A 9,908-nucleotide genomic window follows, 5' to 3' on the forward strand; every position below is an offset into this window, starting at 1 on the left:
TGGTCGATCCTCGGCAAGGCGAACGGGTCCTTGGGGCATGCTTTGTTGAGGCTTGTGTAGTCAATACACATTCGCCATTGCTTGTTCTTCTTCAGCACCAAGACCGGGTTGGCCAGCCATTCTGGGAAGAATACTTCCATGATGAAGCCGGCTACGAGCAGCCGGGCTATCTCTTCTCCGACAACTCTCCTCCTCTCCTCTGAAAATCGGCGTAAAGGCTGTCTGACTGGTTTGGCATCAAATCGGACGTGTAATTTGTGCTCGGCGAATTCCGTCGGGACGCCTGGCATGTCCTTGGGGGACCATGCGAAGATGTCCCGATTCTCACAGAGGAAATCGACAAGCTCGCCTTCCTATTTGCTGTCGAGGTGGGCTCCTACGACAGCATACCTCTCTGGGTATTCCGGGTCCAAAGGTATCTTCTTTGTCTCCTTGGCCGGCTTGAACGAGCCCTCAGCTTCCGACACTTTGGGGTCAGGCGACATCTCTGGCTGCTTGCCTGCCATTGCCATAACTCGATCTAGCAGCCTCTTCTCAGCTGCGATCACGAGGGACTCGGCCAGCCGACTGCTCTCTCATGCGCAGGCGGACGACTTCTTGTAGTCGCCATTTATGGTCAGAATCCCTTTGGAACTCGGCATCTTCATCTTGAGGTAGGCATAGTTGGGGACGGCCATGAACTTGGCCAGGGCTGGCCGGCCAAGTAGTGCATGGTATGGGCTCTCTAGGTCCACCACCTCGAACCATATTGACTCACGGCGGAAATGATCTTTGTCTCTGAAGAGGACGTCGATCAAGATCTTGCCGATTAGTGAGCAGGAAAGGCTAGGGACTATGCCGTGGAACACCGTCCGGCTGGACTGCAGTTGCCTCTGCCTGACTTCCAACTTCTCCATGGTGTCTTTGTACAAGATGTTGATGCTGCTGCTGCCATCTATCAGGACTCTGGAGAAACGAGCAGCTCGCTTGTTCGTGGCAAAGGTGGCGTCCAAAACCAAAGCATAGGAGCTGGGTCTGGGCATTACTTCGGGGTGGTCAGCCCAACTCCAACTGATGGGCTTCTTAGACCAGTGCATGAACTCTGGGGCGTCAGCTGCTACTTCATTCACCTCCTGCTGCTGCAGCCGTCTGCTGCGTCGATTGTCGGCCACACTGGTGAACACGACGTATGCTCCCTGCTCTTCTGGGTACTCGTCTTGCATTGCGCCGACTGGTCTGACCGCCGGCTGCTGTGGCGGAGGGGGAGGCGGCGGCCCAGCAGGTGGGGGAGGCACAAGGCCGTCTCCCTTGGCGATCCTGGTGAGCCAGTGGCATTTCCGAGTGGTGTGGTTGGACGGCTTCACACCACTATGGTACTTGCAGGGTCCATCCAGAGTCCGCTCATATGAGAAGGCCGGCTGCCAGTTGGACTTGTCGCCCTTCTGACGTCTGGGCGGAGGCTGCCCCTCCGGCTGTTGGTCTTCAACTGTTGCCACCTGTCGACTGGTGGAAGTCGGCGGGGGGCTTTACACTTGTGGCCGTTCTGCTATTGACGCCGATTGGTGTCTCCAGCTGGGGTTCGGGGAGCCTGAGGAGCTACTTTGCTGGTTGCACTGACTTGAATCTCCGTCTTCATGGAGGAGTCGGCCATGGCGTATTTGTCTGCTATGATCAGCAGCTCGTCGAGGGTTTCCGGCTCGTCACAGAGGAGCCTGTGCTTGAGGGGGTGCCCTCTCGGCATCCTGCAGTGAAGTACTCGATGGCCTGCACCTCGTGCACGCCTTCGCAAGAGTTGCGGAGCTCGGCCCAGCGTGTGAGGTAGTCGCGAGCTGACTCGCTGGGGCCCTGCACACACAAGGAGAGCTGACGAGGCTTGGGAGGTCGCTTGTACGTGCTGGTGAAGTTGCGGACGAAGGCGTCGGTGAAGTCGACCCAACTGTTGATGCTGCGGGGCCTTAAGCTGTTCAGCCACGTCCGTGCCGTGCCCTGGAGCATGAGTGGTACGTACTTCACAGCAACACGCTTGTTGCCATTTGCTATGCTAACGGCCGTGAAGTAGTCGACTAGCCAATCCTTTGGCTTCACAGAGCCGGTGTACTTGGGTGTGTCTCTGGGGAGCGTGAACCCTTTGGGGAAGGGCTCGTCTCGGATGCGGGGGCCAAAACACGTCGGACCCAACTCATCTTCTTCTTCAAGCGCCAGGGATCGGTGGAGACGGTCGATCCGATGGCGGGCGTCGTTCTCACCGACTCCCTCTCGGCGGCCAAGGCGGTCGCCGAGCATCGGGTGATCAACAGGCGGCGGGGAGACTCGCCTTTCCCTCCGAGGGGGAGGAGGCGGATAGTCGTCCCGTCGCTCCATTTTTCTTGGGCGGTCGTCCTGGTCGTGCTCTATGGTGATGCGAGTCCGGCTGCGGATGGCAGCCGGCTCCTTGTCTTTTCTTCCGCGGGCGCCGCCAGTCGGCATCCGAGACTCCACGCCTTGGTCTCGGCGCGGAAGTAGGTTGTCATTTCATCGGCGCGGCGCATCAGTGTGGCAGCCGACCTCATTCTGCTCAGCAGCCACATCAAGGAGTCACTGGACGCGCTCCGTCATCAAGCGACGTTCTTCACCCTCGAACTTGTCTAGCTCATCCGCCGCCGCCTGGGCGACTCGAATATTCTCGGCAGGTGTGGCGTAGACGGGGCGACTCGCCCCGAACAGATCGGCAATAGCCGCACCGCGCTGCTGGACCATGCCAAGGCGGCTAGGCCCGGCCGGAGCCGGCGTGCCGCCCACCGCGCGGTCCATCTCGCGTTGGTAGGCTTCTGACAGGCATCTCATGCTGGCTAGTTTTTTGGCGCCTTGGACTAGCTGAAGGCGGCGTGCCTCCAGCGTCTTGGCGTCGGCATCTTCAGGGATGGGCGCTGCTAGGTCTTGCAGCGCCGCATGGAGCGGGTCGTAATCACCCCCGCCGGAGTGCTCGCCATGATCGATGACAAGCACTTCCATGACGGTGCTGCCGCCGCTCTCCGCGTGAGGAAGCGGCTCGTCGTAGACCACCACGTTGGTGGGGAACGTGTCAAGCGACACGGTGTCGGAGTCGACCAACATCGGATCAGTGGAGTCTATGGACTCCAAGTCCCCAGCTGGCTCGCTAACGACGTGGAGTTGATCAAGGAGGCCCGCAAGGAGGCTCTCGGGGCTGCCCGTGCCCGCGTCGGATGCGGGCTCGTCGGAGAGGCGGACCTCGCCTACAAGATCGGCGAGGCAACTGGCCGCGCAGGCGATTTCAGCGCCATGCGGCACGTCAGCGCAGACTCCGTCTGGCGTGCCGGGTTAGCTGCGCTCGCCAGGGAGGAAAGGGGTTCCCGTCCAGAACAGGTCTCCGGACGACAATGCACCAGGCCCCACGGTGGGCGCCAAATGTCGGGGGTTGGGTGCGATATATGCCAATGGATGGCTTATCATGGTGGGGGCGAGTAGAACGTCGCCGGTGCCTGGAAACGGGATGAGTCATAGACACAATTGCCGGCGAACTTTACCCAGGTTTGGGGCTCTCCTAGGAGATAACACCCCTAGTCCTGCTCTGCGGGGTCTCCGCATCATCACTAAGGCAAAGTGAGTACAATGGTGCTCCTCGAGCTGTATCCGTGGACAGGAGGAGACTAGGCCAGTTCTCCTCCTGCTCTAAGGTCTGGTCTAGGTCTAATGGATCGGAACCCTTTGCATGGGTGTCCTGGGGATTTATATAGGCCTACCCCCCAGGGGTACAATGGTAAACCGACTGGGCACGGGGCCTAGCCGTCAGTCTCTTCGCCCGCCGGCTTCTCTGTCGACTGCTGGGGCCCGCCGGCTGGTGGGCCCCGCCGACTGGTCTGGTACCGAGCCGACAGAACGTACCCGCCGCTTGCGGGTCCTGCTGGCTGCTGATTACTATAGCCGTGCCTCTAATGATGCAGGCTTGGTCATGGGGTCGTGGCTACAGCTCCGCCACCTGTCGGGCGATTACTGTAGCCACTCCCCGTCTCATCTGGTTAATGGCGTGTGGGACCCGTGGGAGGGGCAGGCCGACTTCTGGGGGCCGGCCTCCTTCCGGTCCGACTGATGGCGCTCTTGCCGTCTTCTGGACTCTCGCTGACCGGTAGGGCCCATCGTCCATGGGCCGTACTGACAGGCCGTCGTGGGTGCAGGACTCCGCCCACTGTTGCTGATGTCAGGGATGGCACGGCAACAGTGCCTCGCCGGACGGAGATCTCCATTGGTACGACGCCCTGTGGCCTAGCCATCCCATGGAAAAGGGGAGGGAGTGGGCTTTACTGCTGCCACTCCCCATCCCATCCCCCCTGATATGGATATGGGCTTTGTTGGTGTCGTGGGCCGACTCCCCATGGCCGGCTTCTCTGGAAGCCGCCAGGCAGAGCCGGCCCGTCTTGACCTCGCCTCCAGGACTCGGCCGTACACGGGCAGTCGACTGTTCCTTTAGCCGGCCTCTGGAGGGCGGCTATCCATTCTGGTGTCTTGAGGGGCGCAGTCAGCCCCGATGTCTTGAAAGGTTCTGGGCCTCGGGTTAGCCTACCCATGGCCCATTACTCCGACACCTTAGCCGATGTCTCGGTGCCCGAAGGCGGTTTTGTTAGCGGAAACGAGGCAATTAGATATGCGGGCTTTATAACTTTCACTTAGTCGTATGACCTTTAAACTGGGGAAGCTAGCTATGAGCCCCCGGTTAGTGTTCAGCGACAGCCGAGGTCAAGCCGTAAACACTTCGGCCAATGTTACGAACGGCCCGTCATTTAACATAGTCATCGGATCGCTGACCAGTTTACGCTTATTGTGACAGTCAGTTTTTGGCTTTCTCCACTGAGGTGCTTAACCATGCGAGCTGGAAGCACAATCACAGTGGTTCTCCCTTTGCACACCTAGCCGAACAAAGCGGAACGCATGAGGCAAGCACAGGAGCCGGGCAACCCAACTATTTGACCGAAGACACAATTTGAAACTGATGCATATATAGCAATATCCGAGAATGTTTTTGCTGAATCTCTAAAGGTGTCCGGCGTTGCACTGCGAGACTTATGCTGGAAACTCACAAATAGTTTAAAAGCGCCATAAGCTTGGAAAACCAAAAAACGTCAGTAAAACCTTGACCTCCGAACAAGATCAAGTGTTCGGTGCCAATCCGAAAATTGAAAAAAAATTGTGCTTCTGTCGTGCTTTAACATGCCACATCCGATCTCGAGACTTCACGCGGATCCGCCTATGGCTTCAAGCTCCTTATCCCAAAGGCAGAGTACTTGTACGAGGTCAGTTTAGAAAAAAGACTTTGCAACGACCAAGAAGAAAACATATTTACTATAAAACAACTCATATAAACTTTAAGAGCCCCCAAGTGACTTGGGTAAGAGAATTTTATGTATATGATTGTATGTACCGAAGTACTTATATCATATCTGTGTTCACCCGAACTTTAAACGCGTCTTAACCAACCGTTGGCTTCTCCCTCTTCGGTCAAGGGCCGAAAAGTGTTATGTACTCCACTTGTCGAGAATATTGACGATGTTTCCGATAACCAGGCAATTAGCCCATAAGGCTGTAACAGACAAAGCGCGCTTAGGGAACTTATGCTATATTACTGACGAAGTGTAAGAAGCATCTTCTTAGAAAATAGTACCCCCACGGATACCTTTCTTCAGTTGCTCATTGTTACTATGCAACTTGTGCAACAGATTTTCTGTACTCACGAGTTTCGTTGTGTGCCGACCATGATTGAAAATAATAAGAGCGCTAGCTTTCGACTTCATCCAGTCTAAGGTACTAACTCGGATGACCCTGTAGTAGCAATCACAAAGGTGCTCCCTTTACCGCCTAGCCGAACAATCGGGAACATAGGGGTAAGAACAGGAGCCAGGCAACCCAGCTTGCGAAACACTTAAGTCAACATGGTGCATATTGTGGCGTAATAAACGAACAAGGAACGAAGCCATACAAGTATAATCATATGCAGGAGGAAAGGCTTCATAAAGGAAGCCCCTAAATAAACGGGTATTTGAATTTGTGTGTCACAAACAAAGTTTTGACAAGGAATTTTGTCACAAGTGACTTTCTGAAAAAAAGTATAATGCTTACTCGAATAGAACAAAATTTAAAACTGAAAGTTTTTTAGCATGAAAGCGACTTAGCTGGTTAATGTGCTTGGTGTTGATGACGCGATTCTGGCTTGTGGAGGGACGAAGACGCCCATTGATCTGTGACAGATCCGACAACATTCACAGTCCTCGGCATGGCCGAGGTCCCAGCCTCCAAGCCCAAGGTGTCCGAGCAAGGAGTTCGGCACTCCGAGGTAGTGACACGGCTCGGCCAATGCAGGCCGGCAGACTGACGCCGAAGTCCCCGACGTGGGTTAATGAAGTGATGACGAAGCCCCCGGTCCAACCGAGGTGACAGCGTTGCCCAATCCGAATCATTTACCTATGCACAGAAGATAGTGCAAGCCGGAGATAACAGTAATAAAAAAGGTTGCATGATTAATAATTCATGCAAAGTGAGTAATAAAAGAAATATGTCCCGTGCGCCAAACACCTGACGAGGTAGGACCCTCTTGATGATGCTGAAGTCCCCTAGGCAACCGAACTGGTCGGTATGGCAATTCAACCAACAAGATGATCATGCGAGCCGATTTATGCCAATTGGGATGATGACGTTGTCTTGCCGAAGTGACCGCGTGACGCAGTCGAAGTCGATCACCTACACACATAAAATAGTGCGGTCCAAAACGAATAATATATATATATATATATAATATTTGCGTAATTGCTTTTTGCAAAAATAATTTATTTAAAGGTATGTGGCCTGGCGCCGAAGTCAATGTCGATGCAGGGCGTCGGCATGATGCGGTAAAGGCATGGCAAACCCGGATTCAGAGGTCGGTCCGAGCTCCGGATGCGGCGTTCGCCGAACTATGTACGAAAACGGACCGAACCACCATGCGACCGTCATTAATGCGGCCACCATTAGATAGACCTGTGTACAGACGATGGAACAAACCAGAATAATAATTCCTTGGAAAAGATAAACCCAAACAAACAAAAATTGCTAGGATTAATAGGACATGGTTTATTTGTTATAGCAGTCCGAAGAAAGGTTACTCCTGAAATTGGGACTCGATCCACACACCCATTGCCTGATGGGTGATGAAGCGACAACATGGCGATGCTGGCAAAGATTTTCTCGCCGAGGAAAAGCCTCCGGTCCAGCTAACGTAACGAAGCTGGTCGGCTGGTGGCACCAAAGTCTCCGGAGTAGGTTGACGAAGAAATAGCAGAGCCCCGGTCCAGCCGAGGTGTCGAAGTAGGTCGGCGTGATGGAGATCGGCTTGAAGAAGCAACAGTGCGGCCATGCCGATGCAGGCCGTAGCTCGTGACATGGTCAATGCCAGCTTGATGAAGTGACCGAGCGGCGATGCCGGTGTGCCTGCTCCGTGTAGTCCGTGGGGCGGTGATGTTGGTGATGATTTATCCTTCGCGATGCCGAACTGACCAACACAACTAAGGTGAACTGACAAAGGATATCATCTTTGTGGGTAACAAGCAAAGAGCACTAATGGAAGATAGCTTGTTTTTCATTGAAAATTGACCAGCTTCACCAGCTGACGCAACCATGAGCATTGACAGGTCATCGTGGTGATGCATCATCCATTTGGCATCAAGTTTCGGTGAGGCACCTATGAAGTTCGACAAATCCTCACTGTGGTCTATTTCTTCTCAGTAATCAAGCTCGAGGAAGGAAGAACCACGTGGCAGAGGATAGTGAGGCGGAACAACAATGGCCATCCAATTTTGTGCAGTTCCACTAAAATTGAGGAAGACATGCCCGGATATGGAGATACGCATCGCTGTTTCCAAAAATATAAAAAAGGGATATACTATTGTTACTTTGTATTACAAGATTAACAACGAGATATCAATTGTCAATAAGAATTATGAAAAGTACACCAACAAACAGAAGCATCGTGATTATCTTGATAGGAACTAAACCAGGATACCCGAGAAAAAAAGCATTTCTTCATTTAACCAGTGATAGTATTAGATTAGCAGCAGCAATAGGAGCATATGGACAATGACCGCACAACCACCATGTACTTTTTGTCAAAACAACATGTATACCTCCACTGAGGCATACATCAGGACAACTTTTCCAGTGGCATTTCCTCTATAATAGTAGGTGATGTTAGACCAGCCGACGAACCCTAGCTACTATACATGGGGAGCTGGGGAGTAGTCGCATAGAAGAAAACCCGCATGCAGCGACCTGGGGAGCTGGACCAGTACAAGAAGTTGTACCTCAGGTGGGCTTGATGTCGCTTAGGCGGGTGGGCGGGATCTGCCCACACGACGGCAGCGGACAAGGGTGTGGAGGACCTTCGTACGCGCTAGCACCGGATCCGAGAGGACGGTGCACATCGGCTTCCTCCATCACCGACGGAGACAACGTCAAGCTGCACCTCCTCACCTCCCGCAGCGGACGGGATTCGGCCGGATCTGTGACCACCTGTGAGGAGAGAGATAGTGTGGACACTGTCATCTTGTTTTAATATGGAGAGGGTGAGAGAGCGAGACGCGAGAAACTCTATCAAACAAGAGACTATAATGGAGAAAAAATCTCTCCATAGCAGTGGTTTTAAATAGAATACGCGCGTTCCCGGAAAAAAGAAACGAAAACCGGCGGACAATTTTTTAACGTACCAAGAAAGAAAACTCGATCAAAAACACGCCCCCGCTTCCAGGTCGCGAGAGTCGTCGCGCACACACACATAGACATAGACATGCATATCCGCGTTTACGTAAAATTCCATTTCCATCTCCATCTCCAATCATATTTGTCCAAGTGGCACATTATTTACATTGTTAATTATGTACACGATAATATTAACGCACAACATCTCTTGTTTGCGGGCGTCCGGACCGTTCGCACGGCCGCTCCTGACCAACCCGAACCCTCTTCATCACCCATGTGTGCTTCCCGCCCGAAACAGTCAGTGCCGCATTCATGCCCAGCCAGAGCGGACGCGACCTCTCACTGGCGTCGGAATTGAAGCGGCGCGCCAGTCGACAGAGCATCGCCCGCGCCGCTTCTTGGTGCACGCGACTGCTCTGTGTTCGAAGGTCGCAATAGCCGGCCACCACATGCATGTAAAAAGTTCTTGGGAGTCCGTGCTACACCTAGCTGTCCTCCCCCAACTCGTCAATCACTTCCAGTAGTACTAGTACTCCATGGCGCGATCCATCGACAAGCAGGCGAGAAAGTTATCGTATACTCGGTTTGCGGTGAGTGGCATGCGAGCGACCGTGTGGGGTCGAGCCGTGGAGGAGGGTGAGACACGAATGCAACAGACGTGATTTAAAGAGCAATGCTACACGAATGGACAAGTTTTTACGGGATTCACGGGTGGTTTAGCTGGCAGGTTTTCAATGGATAGAAATAAGGTAAGGGGCCCACTCCCACTTAAAATCAGGGGGGAGAAGATTAGTTGTGAATGACCCCGTAAAAGATCCCTGTAAAAGCGCGTGAGTTTAAATTTTCATGATTTAAACGTTGGTTTTGCTCGATGGCGCGATCCAACGAAACGGAATGTTGGTCTCTCTCCGTTTCCATTTTTTCTCCGGAAAAACGGAAACTTTCCACTCCATTTTCATTCCTACTCCAAGGTTGCCCCATTACAACATTCCATCAGATACAAAGGAAAACTAACACGCATGCTGATGCATCTCAATAATTCACAGATCATAGCCAATATTTACTTCACAACTAAAGACAAAAGTTGTGAGAGCATGTACGAAAGAAAAACTACTGATGGGGTCACTACGACTTAAACCCTAAACCCTAAACAGGAATTATTTCCCTGGCCAGGTAGAATCTGTCGAAGGAAAGATGGCTAACACCCTCGGATC

General features: G+C 53.2%; 1 pseudogene; it reads right to left on the minus strand.

The window, feature by feature from the left end:
- Nucleotides 1-353: 353 nt before the first annotated feature.
- Nucleotides 354-8,420, minus strand: LOC123191794 (uncharacterized; annotated as a pseudogene).
- Nucleotides 8,421-9,908: the final 1,488 nt, after the last annotated feature.

This window comes from Triticum aestivum, chromosome 2A, assembly GCF_018294505.1.
Source record: "Triticum aestivum cultivar Chinese Spring chromosome 2A, IWGSC CS RefSeq v2.1, whole genome shotgun sequence".
Lineage (NCBI taxonomy): Eukaryota > Viridiplantae > Streptophyta > Magnoliopsida > Poales > Poaceae > Triticum > Triticum aestivum.